This window comes from Pipistrellus hanaki (assembly GCF_964339955.1).
Source record: "Pipistrellus hanaki genome assembly, chromosome: 21".
In the NCBI taxonomy this organism is placed as follows: Eukaryota; Metazoa; Chordata; class Mammalia; order Chiroptera; family Vespertilionidae; genus Pipistrellus; species Pipistrellus hanaki.
Window position 1 is genome coordinate 457,573 of NC_140523.1, and position 14,359 is coordinate 471,931.

The 14,359-nt window shown below is 59.8% G+C and overlaps 1 long non-coding RNA gene across 2 annotated transcripts; it reads right to left on the minus strand.

Moving 5' to 3' along the window:
• Positions 1-503: 503 nt before the first annotated feature.
• LOC311614480 lies at positions 504-13,037 on the minus strand. 2 transcript variants are annotated; one of them, XR_014793664.1, is made up of 4 exons: positions 10,532-13,037; positions 4,665-4,964; positions 1,762-3,354; positions 504-630 (listed from the first exon to the last, which is right to left on the minus strand). It is a non-coding gene; the product is annotated as an uncharacterized lncRNA (long non-coding RNA). The 2 variants fall into 2 exon arrangements; XR_014793665.1 differs by lacking the exon at positions 10,532-13,037 and adding an exon at positions 6,879-8,061.
• Positions 13,038-14,359: the final 1,322 nt, after the last annotated feature.

The window sequence follows — 14,359 nt, forward strand, 5'->3', positions numbered from 1 at the left end:
GCGGACTGAAAGGTCCCGGGTTCGATTCCGGTCAAGGGCATGTACCTTGGTTGCGGGCACATCCCCTGTAGGGGGTGTGCAAGAGGCAGCTGATGGATGATTCTCTCTCATAGATGTTTCTAACTCTCTATCCCTCTCTCTTCCTCTCTGTAAAAAAATCAATAAAATATTTTTTAAAAATTGAGAGTCCGGGCGAGGTCAGGGGGCGAAGGTCCATCTTCCGTAACTGCTTCCAGGTGTGAGGGGGCGTCTTAGGGGCGTCTACCCGGGTGTCGAGGATTCCGGTGTTAGGTTCTGAATTCAGTGCCAGATAGATCTCTCCCACCTTCTGGCTGGCGAGCGCCTGCATGCTGTTCTGCAGTAGACTAGTGAAAGAATGCGTGAGGCAGTTTCCAAAGAGCAAAATTAAGAGTGTAAATACCAGTGGGCCTGATAGTGGGAGGAGCCATGGAGTAAGTGAGCCAAAAACAGGTAGCTTTTCCGTGCTGGGTGAAGGGTGCAGCAGCACGATTTCCCCAAGAGACTGGCTGGTGACGTCTCGAGAGCGGTCCTGTTGAGTCACTTGGGAGGTTAAAGCTGTTCCTGAGGCTGCCACAGCGTCACTTGTCTGGCTTTGCTGCTTTTCTGGAGCTGAAATATAACCGAGACCTAGCTGTTATTTTTAGGGGGAAAAGAGTAGGGGTGTCGGTTGCCTCACTAGTGATATGAAAGGGTAGAATAGGTTACCCTGGGGGTGAGGTTCTTGTTTTCCCAGTTTTTCCCCTTGCTGGGCATCCACGTGTTTCCTGTAGGTCCCGAGGCAGGGTTTCAGAGTAGGTAGAGCAGTGGTTAGGCTCCCTGAGGCAGTTCCAACTGCCACTTGATGCTGAGGGTTAGGAGGTGAGGGATGTGAACTCCTCTTTTGTGTCAGATATGATGGTTACGGGGACAGGTAGAGACTGATTATTGGGGCTACGTCTACATTGGGTGAGAGACAGATGAGAGTACAGGTTCCTGTCCAGCTGATGGGGGGAGACAGAGGAAGAAAAATCCCTAGCACGGAGACAAGCTGGAAGGTGTAAGGAGAAGAGGTGGGCTAAAGGGTATGGGATTCCTTTTTCTAGTTCCGCACTCCAAGCTGAGAGAGTAGTCACCATGGCGCCACCAATAAGAGGTGACAGATGAGTGGTTGAGATTGTACTGCAGTGAAAGTGGGAGGGAAAAGGAAGGAAAGGAGTAGTGAAAGCCAGGCACACGGATGGTTGGATAAGAGGTTAGAGACACTGATTATTCTGGTTTAGCTTAAGGAGCGTCCAGCAACCTTGTCCTGCCAGGCTCGGGGACTGAAGCCTCACTTTCTTGCTCAGAGTAACTTCTAAGGGGGGTGGGGGAGCAGGCTCCGCAGCCTGTTGCCAGGCTAGCCAGGCCTCCTTTAGCCGCTTCGGTCTTAAAGGGCACATTCTTCTTATAGATAGAGGAGATAAAGAGATGAGGCGTTTACAGTCCCAGGAATGGCTCGGCCTTGTGGGCTGAGAGAGGGAAACTGAGGTAGGTGATTTTGGTTTGGGACAACTGGGTTTTATGAGGGGATGCACGGTAGACCTGGCCGGGCACCGAGGTAGAATGAGAAAAGAGTGAATGGGGGAATTTGAGGTGGCTAATGGCTGTGAGACTGATCCGTCAACCCCCATAATAGAGACTGAGGAGTGGACGAGGGTCCCAGCAAATTAGGAGGGGCAGAATGAGTGGCCCCGGTGTCCGTGAAGAAAGAGATGGGCTTACCTGCCACCGCAGTCGTTCCCCGAGGCTCTGTCCTGGTGATAGAAGTCTGTGGGGCCCTGTCAGGGCCTGGGCAGCTTCTTGGGCGGCCAGTCCCAGGAGGTCCGGGAGCTCCAAACCGGATCCAGAGGGCGGCCATGCTGGACTGGCTGAGGGGAGGCCTGACCCGGAGGAGCCAGATGACAGTCTGATTTCCAGTGGCCTTCCCTTCCGAGCCTCGGGCAGGGTCCAGGCGGGGATCTCGGGTCAGAGCAGGACTTGGCCATTGTCCTTCCGGGCTGCATTGGAGGCGTGGGCCCAGAGGGGGCTCAGCCCCTGAGTTAGCCACGGTTGGAGGACCGGCACTTCCTTTGGGGTTTGAAAGCGGTGGCTAGGAGCTGGGAGGCCTCCTGCTGGGCCTCAGCCCGGGCCTGATCTCGCCTTGTTGTTGGATCTGGGTCTCCTCGTCTCTGTTATCAAAGACCTTAGAGGTCAGGCTAACGAGGTCTTTTTGAGGGGTTTGTGGACCTGCATCTAGTTCAGCGGAAAAAGAAACCCGAGATGCCCCTCAGTCTGTGAGGCTGGACATAGAGAACGGGATGTGGACTCGGACTGCGCCCTCAGCGCCTGCTGCCTCCCTCAGGGGTGGGGTGGACGCGGGAATAGAAGGGGCCGATGAGGAAGGCGGTCTTTGGGCCTGAGCTGAGGACGTGTTAGATGGGAAAGGCTGCTTTGGAGCTCAGGTTCTCCGGATTTGAGCTCTCCGGGACTGGGGAGGAGGCAGCTGCTGGTGAAGAGGGAACGGAGAGAAAGAGCCTCGGCGGTTTTCAATTTGAGAACCATCAGAGAGTGAGAAGGGAAATGGCCAGCTTCCTGGGAATTCCTTTGCCGGGGGCCACGGGGGTGGTTAGAATTCTCAGGCAGGAATGGCCCACTGGGAGGAGCTGCACAGGGAGGGGCCTGCCAGCACCACCCACAGCCACGCCACCGGTCAGTGGGCGGGACCAGTGTGTGTGAAGGAAAAAAGAAAAAAAAATTGCCATGCAAACTCAGCGGCCGCCACAGGCCATCCATCAGTTGCAGGAAGGGAGGACCTATCGTCAGTACCGAGGGCAAATGGAGGCTGGGGTTGAGAGTAAGGAGCGTCGGATGGGAATCGGCTTATGGGGGGTTAGGGGACGGGAACCACTTTTAGGCTTCCAGAACGGAACGGGGCAAACGAACATGCGATCGGTTTTCCCGGGGCAGAGGTGCTTCCCGGAGGAGGATTAGCCCCGAGTGACCTCAGGCCTGGAGTGAGTGAGTGAGTGAGTGAGTGAGGAGAAACCCGCGTGTGGGTTGGTTAGGTCTTCCCACTCCCTCTATTCTGATTCATCACCAGGCGCTCATTGGTTTCCACAATCCTTGCCTCTGAAAGGGTGGCCTTCTCACCCATCAGACCTGATGCTACCGTTTCCATAGCAGCAGCGTCAAACACACGTGGTCATGCATCGGAGTCAGCATGGTTACTGAGGTGGGGGAGGGGGAGCAGATGTCCTGAAATTCCTTAAGCCTTCTCCTTCCCCGTGGGCCGTGGGCCGTGGGCCTGCACGCCCAGTCAGTCTCTTGGCTTGTTGGCTGTGTGGGCAACAAGAAAGGACAAAGTGTCAGAAGACGTGATCGTTCCGGGCTGTGTTCTGGAATTCTGGTCAACCTGGGCCCCGGGCGGACTGACAGCCGAGCGTGCCGTCAGAGCACTCGCATGTCAGGGCTGGGCCTCTCCAGGTGTCTCTGAATTCGCAACTGGGGAGGGAGTGGGGGGGGGGCAGGTGGCAGAAATGGGCATCTCTGGGAGTTTCTGGCGCCGTGGGGCAGCCTCCTCCCCCGGAATCGGCCAGAACAGATGGGGGGGGGGGGTGTCCCACGTGTTTGGAATCGTGTGGACTCTGGAGAGTTTCCGAGGCACGCAGGGTGCTTTACCTTCCCCATTCTTCTCTCCCCACGCCTCAAGATGCGGGAAGAATTAGACGCCCAAGTAGAAAGGCACAAGGAGAAAGGAGGACAGGTAGGGTTCCTCAGCCACCCACAGGGTCCGAGGTTTAACGGGGAAACACTGTGCACGGGGGCGAGTCCCAGAGTCAGGGGTGTTTGGCAGCGTCTTTTCAGCTGAGGGCAAGCTCTCCTTGTGCGATTTGTTATGGGGGAGCCAGGAAGGGGCTTCAAGAAATGTCTTGGGCTTGGATTTTTGCTTGTGAGTGGCTCTCCCGGCAGCATTTCAGCCACCGTGTGCGCGTGGCGGCTGTCCTGTGTCCTGACGGAGCACACCTTCCATGTCAAGCTGTGGGTCTCACGTGGCCCGGCCTGCTGGGGCGTCTCTTTAGGGGACTGAAGGAGAGAGCAGGGACAGGCTGTTGGGTTTCGCCCAGGGCTGAGACGGCTTTTGAAAGATTTGTCGGGGGCCCTAGGGGAGGGGAAAGGAAGTACCGAGGATGGAGGACGAGCTGTGAGCCTGAGCCAGTGTGTCCCGACCAAAGGAAATGCAGGCTCACCTGCCTCTTCCTGCCAGCGCAGAGGCTCCACCCGGCTCGGCTGGAACCGGAACGAGGCTGCCCAGGTGCCGGTAACCCACAAGTTGGCACTAGCGCTTTTCTGGGACTAATTGCTTGAAGCATATAGGTTAAAAAGAAATCATGCTGGGGGAAGGGGGTCCCCAAGGCTTACAGACTGGGGAAGGCAGGCATTAGAGAAGTAGGGAAAAGCAAAAAGAACTAAAAGACATTCCTCCAAGAGGATTTACCCCCCCCACCCCATAGGAAATGGCACAAGGAGAGCATTAGGGGATCTCTGACCCACTTGGAGGCAGGGTTGTCCAAGGCCTGTGGCCCCTTGGCTGCGAGTTTGAGAAGCCTAGTACTTGCAACACACACTAAAAAACACCCCAAACCTACCTTTGTACTCAAAGGCTTAGGACCGAGCAGGGGCACCCGCCCAGGTTGGGGTGCTGGTCTCTGTCATTTGCCCCCGCTGCCAGTGCCGGCCGCTGGCCCCGGTGCTCCTGAGGGTTTCTCCACCTCCTCCTGCTCGCTCCTGCGGGGCAACTGGGGCAGTAGCTGCCACTCGCACCGCTTGCTGGTGGCCCCAATGGCTCTGCTCTGTGCCGGTGGGAGTGGGGCTGCCAGCAGACTGGCCTGGGGTGACCTTGCAGCCCCCAATTCCTTTCAAGATACACGAGGTCGTGTATTTGGCCCCTAGTAAAGGAAAAAAGGGGGGGAAAAAGTTGTAAAAAGTGCAGCTAGCTTGCTGGGGTTGACCGGATGGCCCAACAAAATCGAGTCGACCAGATGGCCCAGCGAAATGTGGCTGCCAGGACGGGGGAAGCGTCTGGGGGTGGTGGGTGACCCAGAGCTCTCCCGAGCCCCGTTTTTTTGGGGAAAAAGGCCGGCTCCGGGGTTAGACATCCCTCCGCCGCACCAGGTCTTCCAGCAGGCCCCAGTGCGGCCAACACGGTCGCCCCAAAGTGACTGACAGTCGCGGAGGGGGTTTTCTTTTTCCGGGAATGCCGGTCAGTCCAGGCAAAAGCGGCCCGCCAACTGCACGTACACACGCCCGGGGCTCCCCGGGGACGTCCGTCCGTGCCGTGGGCAGGTCGCAGTTGTCACAAACGGCATTTCTGACCTCCAGGCACGTTTCTGTTCTTCCCACTGGGGCGTGCGTACATGCAGAAACGGGCCTGGAGGTCAGAAATGCCGTTTGTGACCAACTGCGACCTGCCCACGGCACGGACGGACGTCCCCGGGGAGCCCCGGGCGTGTGTACGTGCAGTTGGCGGGCCGCTTTTGCCTGGACTGACTGTCATCTCTGGAAAAAAAGGAACAAAACAAAAAAATCCCTCCGCGGTTAGATGTCACTTGGGAGCGGCCGTGTTGGCCGCACTGGGGCCTGCTGGAAGACCTGGTGCGGCGGAGGGATATCTAACGCCGAGTCGGAGCCGGCCCTTTTTCCTCCCGAACGGGGCTCGGGAGAGCCCTGGGTCACCCACCACCCCCGGACGCTTCCCCCGTTCTGCCGGCCGGATTTCACTGGGCCATCTGGTCGACCCGATTTTCGTTGGGCCATCTGGTCGACCCCCAGCTCGGGATGGGCCATCTGGTCGACCCCCAGCTCGGGATGGGCCATCTGGTCGACCCCAGAAAGCCCCCCACCCCACCCCACGTTCTCCCCTCACCTGCTGCTGCTGCTGCTGCTGCTGCTGCTGCTGCTGCTGCTGCTGCGGAGGAAGAGAAACGGGGAAGGGGGAAGATGGAAATGTGGGACAGCTTGCAGGGGGGAGAAACAGCCTTATATAAACCAAGCCAACGAAGCCGCAAAGCTTCACACGGGTGAGCAGCGCACTCACCCGCCTTCGGGCAACAGAGCCCGCAAGCAGCCCCGAGGAGGGGCGAGCAAAGTGGGATCAACGAGGCACGTTTGACCGAGGCGTGGCCCAAACCCACAGAACGCCGAAGCTAGCCAGCCAGCCACCGAGCGCAGGGTTCTCCTACTAACCTGGCCACCTTGGGCAGGCCTCGAGGGCATGAAGATAGCGGAAACCAGAGCTTAGCTGAGCCCCAGGGAAGGTCCATTTGAGCCTGCCGTGGAAACGAACACTCTCTGGGAGGCAGCCCCTACTCCTTGGGTTCCCCCTTCACCGCTTGTGCCGGCCCCCATAGCCTCGAGGAAGCTGGCACCCAACCGCCAGGGACCCTCGACCACCAGCACCGCAGGGCTGCCTTCTATGAGCCTCACCGGGGACTCGTCTCCTATGCCCAACAAATGAGCCCCAGCAAAGTGGAGAAAACACCATTCCACGGCCTCTCTTCCCAGGTCGCCTTTCCCATACAACCTCAAATTGCCTTTCCACACACCTCTAACCGGGTGGGCCTCCTCCTCCCCGGGCGTGGAACACCCGGGGTCCAATTCCCCTCGCAGCACGGCCGTCTGTGGCTGCTGCCCCCTTCTTGCTGTGCCCCGCCACACTTACCTCCATCTCCCCCAGGGAGGAAAACAAAGGGACCACCAGAAGCACCTGGCCTAACACCCGCGTGCGAGCCGCAGCCCCACGCCTTTGCTCCACGGGGCCCCAAGGGCGCACAACAAGCCGGCGGCAAAGGGGGAGCCCAAACCTGTCAAGCCTCCGAGCCCGTCTCGCACGGCCTGCAACACGGAGAACGAGTGTCAACTGCACAGCAAAGGCGCCCGCCCTCTGCGCGGATAGCCTTCCGGGACGCGGCAAGCGGAAATCGGAGCGCGAGCCTCACAACGCTTTTCTCTCGCGAGAGTGGGGGGGGCAGCCCGGGGAAGAGGTTGGAGACACCTGCAGAGCGGAGCCCGCCAGGTGGGGCTTGCTAAGCCGCACCAGGTTGCACACAAGGGCCCCGGGAGCCCGAATGAATGCCAGGCCCCGCGTGGGCCGTCTCAGGGGCAAGGGCAGAGGCAGTCAGGCGGTGGACCAGTACAAGCCCGAGCCCTGCGCCCAGAGCGCCAACCAATTCGTTTGCCATCAACTCTAGGGAGCTCGCCCTTCTCCCCCTCAGGCCGGAAAAGCCCGACCCCGCGCTCTGCAGCCGCTGGCAGGGCTGAACCACACACCGCACCCCTGTGTCCACAAGACTTGGTTTGCCCTCCTGGGCCAGCCACACACGCTTGGGTCGGGAAATGCTTAAAGCAAAGGCCCATCTCCCTGTAAGGCACAAGCTTCCACTACACGTAAGCACCGAGACCCAGCAGCGACCCCTGATAGTGCCATGGCCCCGGGGGCTCTCTCAGGCACTGGGGCCCCAAGGCCCTTACACCTCCGGGCCATCCCCGGATCCCAGGGAAATTGCATGAGGAGCGCGCCTCCGCAGGACCGCAGCGTCCTACACGCGTTCTGAGTATACCGTGGGCCGGCCCCCACCTCGGTAACAAGCCCCAGAAAAGCCTCACCAGATGACCGGCACCCAGTGTCCGTGGACAAGCCTGCCAATGCCCTCCACTCGCTTCCCTGCAGGTTCCACGCCGGCCCCATTTCGTAGCAGCACGGCACCCTTCCCTCCGGTTCTCCAAGGAGCCCCCCGAGGGGGCGCTGCTATAACAGTCCGGACTTCCATTTGACGAAACAACCCCACAAGCCCTGAGGCTACCAAATCTCAATGAACCAATGAAGCCGCCTTAAGAATCATTAAACGCTCCTTAAGGGCACTGGGCATAGCGCTACAGACCCTCGGGTGGGCGCCAAACCCGGCCCTCACGTCCTTGAGGGCTCGGCGGCTCAGTGGACGGGGCCCTCGGGCGCTTCCACGAGCGAGCAGAGCGAGCAGGCCGAACCACGAGGTCGAAAACCCCCCACGGCCGGTTGGGCTCCTGCGGCTCCGGTGGACCGTCCCTCGGGCGCTTCCACGAGCGAGCGAGCAGGCAGACCCGCGGGCCGGCGCCCAACTCGGCCCCCGCGGCCGTGTGGGCCCTGCGGCTCCGGTGGACCGTCCCTCGGGCGCTTCCACGAGCGAGCGAGCAGGCAGACCCGCGGGCCGGCGCCCAACTCGGCCCCCGCGGCCGTGTGGGCCCCTGCGGCTCCGGTGGACCGTCCCTCGGGGCGCTTCCACGAGCGAGCGCGCAGGCAGACCCGCGGGCCGGCGCCCAACTCGGCCCCCGCGGCCGTGTGGGCCCCTGCGGCTCCGGTGGACCGTCCCTCGGGCGCTTCCACGAGCGAGCGAGCAGGCAGACCCGCGGGCCGGCGCCCAACTCGGCCCCCGCGGCCTTGTGGGCCCTGCGGCTCCGGTGGACCGTCCCTCGGGCGCTTCCACGAGCGAGCGAGCAGGCAGACCCGCGGGCCGGCGCCCAACTCGGCCCCCGCGGCCGTGTGGGCCCCTGCGGCTCCGGTGGACCGTCCCTCGGGCGCTTCCACGAGCGAGCGAGCAGGCAGACCCGCGGGCCGGCGCCCAACTCGGCCAACGCGGCCTTGTGGGCCCTGCGGCTCCGGTGGACCGTCCCTCGGGCGCTTCCACGAGCGAGCGAGCAGGCAGACCCGCGGGCCGGCGCCCAACTCGGCCCCCGCGGCCGTGTGGGCCCCTGCGGCTCCGGTGGACCGTCCCTCGGGCGCTTCCACGAGCGAGCGAGCAGGCAGACCCGCGGGCCGGCGCCCAACTCGGCCCCCGCGGCCTTGTGGGCCCTGCGGCTCCGGTGGACCGTCCCTCGGGCGCTTCCACGAGCGAGCGAGCAGGCAGACCCGCGGGCCGGCGCCCAACTCGGCCCCCGCGGCCGTGTGGGCCCTGCGGCTCCGGTGGACCGTCCCTCGGGCGCTTCCACGAGCAAGCAGGCAGACCCGCGGGCCGGCGCCCAACTCGGCCCCCGCGGCCTTGTGGGCTCTGCGGCTCCTTGGACGGGGCCCTCGGGCGCTTCCACGAGCGAGCAGACCGACCAGGCCGACCCACGAGGTCGGAGGCCCCCCACGGCCGGGTGGGCTCCTGCGGCTCCCTGCGGACCGGCCCATTGGCGCTCCCAGGGTCCGGGGAGCCCTGGGGATAAGCAGCACCCGGGGCGGACCCCGGCGGTGCTGGCCCCCGGCCCCCAGGGCACTCACATCTCAGCCAGCCAGGAATCGCCCTGAGGCACACATAACCTATATACCTGGTGGTACAATCTCCCAAAAACTGGATCACTTTTTGAAAACTGAGAGTAACCGGGGGCAATCTGGTATCGCCTCCGGGCTCCTGGAACTCTGCCTCGGGCATCGAGGTCAAATTTTAGCCCTTACCTTGCTCCGGAGCTATAGAAAACTGACCGCAAGGTAGCGACTGCCGATGGGATAAAAGTCAAGCAAAGATGCATCTGAAGGGCGGGGGCAGGGGCGGGGTCGAGAGACCACCGCTGCCCCCTAAGACCCCCAAATTCATCTCATTCACCTCAGAGCGTCTCGTGTCTGGCTTGAACGGGGAGAAAGTGTTCAGCAAGGCCCAAGGCGACCAGCAGAGACCTCCAGGCCGGCATGGAGAGACCCTGGCCGCAGAAGGCCCATTTGCAATTGTTTTTTTTCCAGGAAGCTGCCGGGAGGGGGACAGACTCCCCACGGACTTCCCGGGGCCCCAGGGGCACGTGGGAACTCCAGGGACTCGCGAGTACGCACTCCGGGAGGACTTAGCTGCCCCCGGGCGGGGACTGACCGCCAAGCCGAAGCTTTGCAAGTCCTCAAGGGACTGCCATGGCCGGGGCGGGTTGTAGTCTACAACTGAAACCGGGTCCTAACACGGAAAACACGCTCTCATCGTCTTCATTTTCTCTCCGCCTGTTTTTGTTCTTGTGCTTTGCCTTTAGGGATCTAACAGCCGGGCTCCTTGCCCACAGACCAGCAGCCCGAGCCGTGACCCTGTCCGTCCTTGGGGACAGCGTTCACAGGTGAGGGGTGCCCGGTGATTTGTGCTTGGCGGGGAGCTAGATGTCACCCAATCAGACCTGGCAACCTTATGCTTTCTCCCCACTTGCCCTTTCCTACCTTACTTGGCTGAGTTAAAAATCCTCTCTGGTCGATATACCCGTCGAGGGGCCTATCCCCTGGCTGGACCCTGGGGGCACAGGTGGCTCAAATGGGGTGGGGTGGGGTGGGGGGCTTGGGCCTGACCTGTCCTCCAGCCCAAGACCCCAGAGCTCCTCACCTAATCCGAATGCTCACCCCCTCCTACCTGCAGCGGTTGCTTTCATGTCACTAAACATCTAGACACGAAATGCACTCGGCCGTGGCACGTATCAGGCAAAGAGCCCAGAGCACCGGCTGCGAGACATGTGTGTTCATAGCAGGACTTACCTTTGCACCCACGTTTTCCTCCGTGTCCCACAAGGCCTGCAGATGGGTCGCACCGGGGACCGCCTGCCGGTGCCAGTGCCGTTGTTTTGCCGCAGCCCAGACTTCCCACGGCAAGGCTCTATAGGAGACAGAAGACAAGCCCGGCAGGGCCCATGGGGGACTGAGGAGCTGTGTCCTGGGGCAAGCGGCGACCATGCTGGCTCACGCCCAGAAGCAGTTTCTCCGTGGCCTTTCTTAGTCCAAGCAGCCGGCCAGGCTCCCACGGCCTCACAGCCTGCTTACACATCACTGGTGGCCTCACTGTACCCCCATGGGGTGGGAGCAGGGGGAACAGGAAGGGGCCCATGTTCCCGTTTCCCATTCAGCAAACATGCCTGTTTCTCATTGAAGTAGGTGAAACAGTTCCCGGAAACTGCCTCGAACCCCAGGCGCCGGCGAGAAGGAAACAGATGCTGCTGGTTGGGGATCATCTCCTCCCGTGGCCCCGTTGTGTCCGGCAGCAGCTGGCTCCCAGGCCCAGATGGGACTTGTGCACTCAAGCGGCCATAAAGGCACGTTCCCTTTGGGACTTCCCTTCCCTTTGCCCTGAGGCAGGTGTGGGGGCCCTGGGGTCTTTCTCGGGGGCACACAGGCAAGGCAAACAATGTGCGCGGACAATCTTGCCACCCACAGTTCACATGAGCACAAACAGATGAAAGGGAGCCTTTTGAGAGCAGCAGAGAAAACGTGGGCCACCCCGCCCCGCCCGCCAACTTCTGTGCAGAGGGCCTCGCCGCCCCTGCATCGTGAGCATTCGTCGCAAGGGGACAGAATGCTCCCCACCGGCACCCGGGACCCTTACGGCCCGTGTACACTGCCTGACGCTGTTCCGCTTGAAACACAGGGCAGGCTTAGGGAAGTTTAGAAATTACGGGGACCAAGGAGGAAGCACAGGGCTGCAGAGCAGCAGAAGGTCTATTTCTATAGAATGGGAGAGCTGAACAGCTGCAACAGATGCATTTCCATAGAATGAGGCCGCTGGGACCGGCAAAAGGCCTGAGTTTACTAAATCCGGGGAAGGAGCCCCTCCTCCAGGAGGAGAAGGAGGAAGCCCAGGGGGAAGAGGGAAACAATAAGGACGGAGGGGGGAGAACCTCACCTGTCCCGTGTGAGGTTGGGCCTTTGGGCTCAGGAGTTTCCATAGTAACCAACCGGAGGAGGATACGGTGACCCATCAGAGGGGACACCAAGGCACAAGGCCCTGCGGCCTTTACGAGGTGTGCCCGTGCATACCGCGGGCTCTGCGGTGTTCACCGGGATGTGCCAAACCCGCAGTGTGAGCCGGGACGGCTATGAACAAGCCGCAGGGAAAAGGAGCTCCGTGGGCCCCTTCCCTCTCCCCACGGGGGAGTCTGTGCTTGCTCTTCAATAAACCGCCACCGTGGCCGGGCCACCTTCTGCCTGCGGCTTCCTTCTTCCACCGCGGCGGCCAGAGGATCCGGGTTCCGGTCCGAACATTCCCGGGCAGTCTGCTGGGGACACCGACCCATTTCCCACCCGAGAGCCGGGAACCACGGCTCTCAGACCTTATTTGGGCACCGGGACCATCCCGACTGCCGCTTACCCCCGAGCCTCTAGCCCTGCCTCGCCGCTGGCTCACTCCCTTTCGAGATCCTAGCTGACCGTTTGCAGTTCAAATCCTCGCCTCCAACGGGGTCCCCAAAATTCGGGGACCGTGATGTCACCCTGGGGCATGCTGGTAACGGTGGTCATTATAAGGTTCTCCCTCCTCCCAACTGGTGGGCGGAGTTATGACCTTACTGGCACCTGTCACAGAGACATCTCCAAGACATTGAGCCATCAATCAGCGCCTGCCAAAGTGTCCTGGAGCCCACCCCTTCCCGTTCTGCCCTGGGTCCAACCCTCTCCTGTTCCTCCCCTTAAAAAGACCCCCCAGACCAGTCGCGTGCTGCTGATCCTCCACGTCCAGGCGGCAGCCCGGCTGGGTCCATCCCCCCTCCCGACTCCTTCAATTCTGATTTCTCTACCTCCGTAATGAGTCCCCTTCATTACTGGGGAATAAACTTTACTTTAAAGCTCCTTGGTGGTCAGTTTCCTGCGCCTCAAACCTTACAGTCATTAGAAACCAGCTGTGATGGACCAGGAAGGAAAGGGTCCGGAGGGGACTCTCTTTGGGCCAAAAAGAGCCCTCCTGGTAGCAGTAACAGCTACGAACCACAAGAGGGCGACACTGTCACAGGGTCCCAGCCCCGGATCCCTCTGCTTCACACAACAGGCCAAGAGCTTGTGGAAAAGGACTTTCTCTTGTGTGTGTGTTCCAGAGTTTTCAGGAAAAGCACACCCGGCACCAGGCCCTAGGAGTCTGGACGCTGCACACAGGAAGTGCAGGGAGGAGCAAGAATAAAACGAACGGAGAAATGGGTTTGGAAGGAAGTGTGAGCGTTCGATGGTCTGAGGAGGCTCTTACTAGTCCTGAGAAGGAGAACCCCTGTTTTGTAAAAACAAAACAAAACAAAAAACAGCCGCTGTTTGGAATTTTCTGCTGCTTTTCTTAGATGGCCTCTTATTCTGAAAAAATGTTTGCCTTCTAGCCTGCTTGTAAAACGAGGATCATGAAATTAGCCGTCTGACCTTGCAGGCCAAGACTAGGTATGCCCATACATTTGGCTGTGTTAGTTTTCAAGGACCGCAGCGAGATAACCTCTCAGCGCACAGAGCTCCTTAATGAAAAGGGAAGCTCTGCTTGTACCTTTGCTTACAATTTGAAATCATTTTTCTCTAAGCCCACCGCGGTGAAACAAGTGAATCTCCAAACTCTCCCGCCTTGACTGTCAGGGATCTCTGTAACAGTCCCTCATGGGAGGAACACGTGTGGGCCCGTTTCCACTCCCGTCAATCACGAGCATTTGCGCCACATAAGCCCTCACGTCGGATCTATGGCCTCGGGACCCATATTCTGCTCATCGTTGCAGGGCTGCAACTGGGGGGAAATTGGTGCTTACTGAGGAGGGTGAGATTCATAGAGTCCACATAATGAAGAAAAAAAAATCACAAGGAAAGTTTAACTCATCCATTGGGAAACCTGGCTAACGTCTTTCCCAAATAACCCCCTAAGGGTTTCACTTTTATGTCCTGGGCATCCGAGTCGTGTTTGGTTATAAAAACACCAGCAAACAGCTCTGCTTCCTGTTCCGCACCCTGCAGTACCCTTTCCCTCCCACCAGAGGGCGCGCTTCTGACTCCCTGGTTTATGCCTGCAGGGTGTTTTGTGTGTTTTTTAAAATATATTTTTATTGATTTTTCACAGAGAGGAAGAGAGAGGGATGGAGAGTTAGAAACATCAATGAGAGAGAAACATTGATCAGCTCCCTCCTGCACAACCCCTACTGGGATGTGCCTGCAACCAAGGCACATGCCCTTGACCTGAATCGAACCTGGAACCTTTCAGTCCGCAGGCCGACGCTCTATCCACCGAGCCAAACTGGTTAGGGCTGCAGGGTGTTTTTAAACACCCGCAAGAACGAAGTACTGGAAGTGCTATATTGTGGGCTACAGTGTACAGTGCATGTACGTGTGTGCACAGTGTGACAGATGGCTTATTCAACTCTACTCTATACAGCTCACGTCGTTACCAGCGCGTATGGGTGGTGTAAGGTGACCAGATGTCCCGATTTTTAACAATTTACCCCGCATCCTGTGGCGTTTTTAAAAAGTCCCGATTTTCAAAAATCGGGACAAGTTGTTAAAAATTGGGACTGTCCCGCCAAAAGCGGGACGTCTGGTCACCGTAGGGTGGTGGTTTCTCGTTCCTAGCATGTTGCAGTTCTG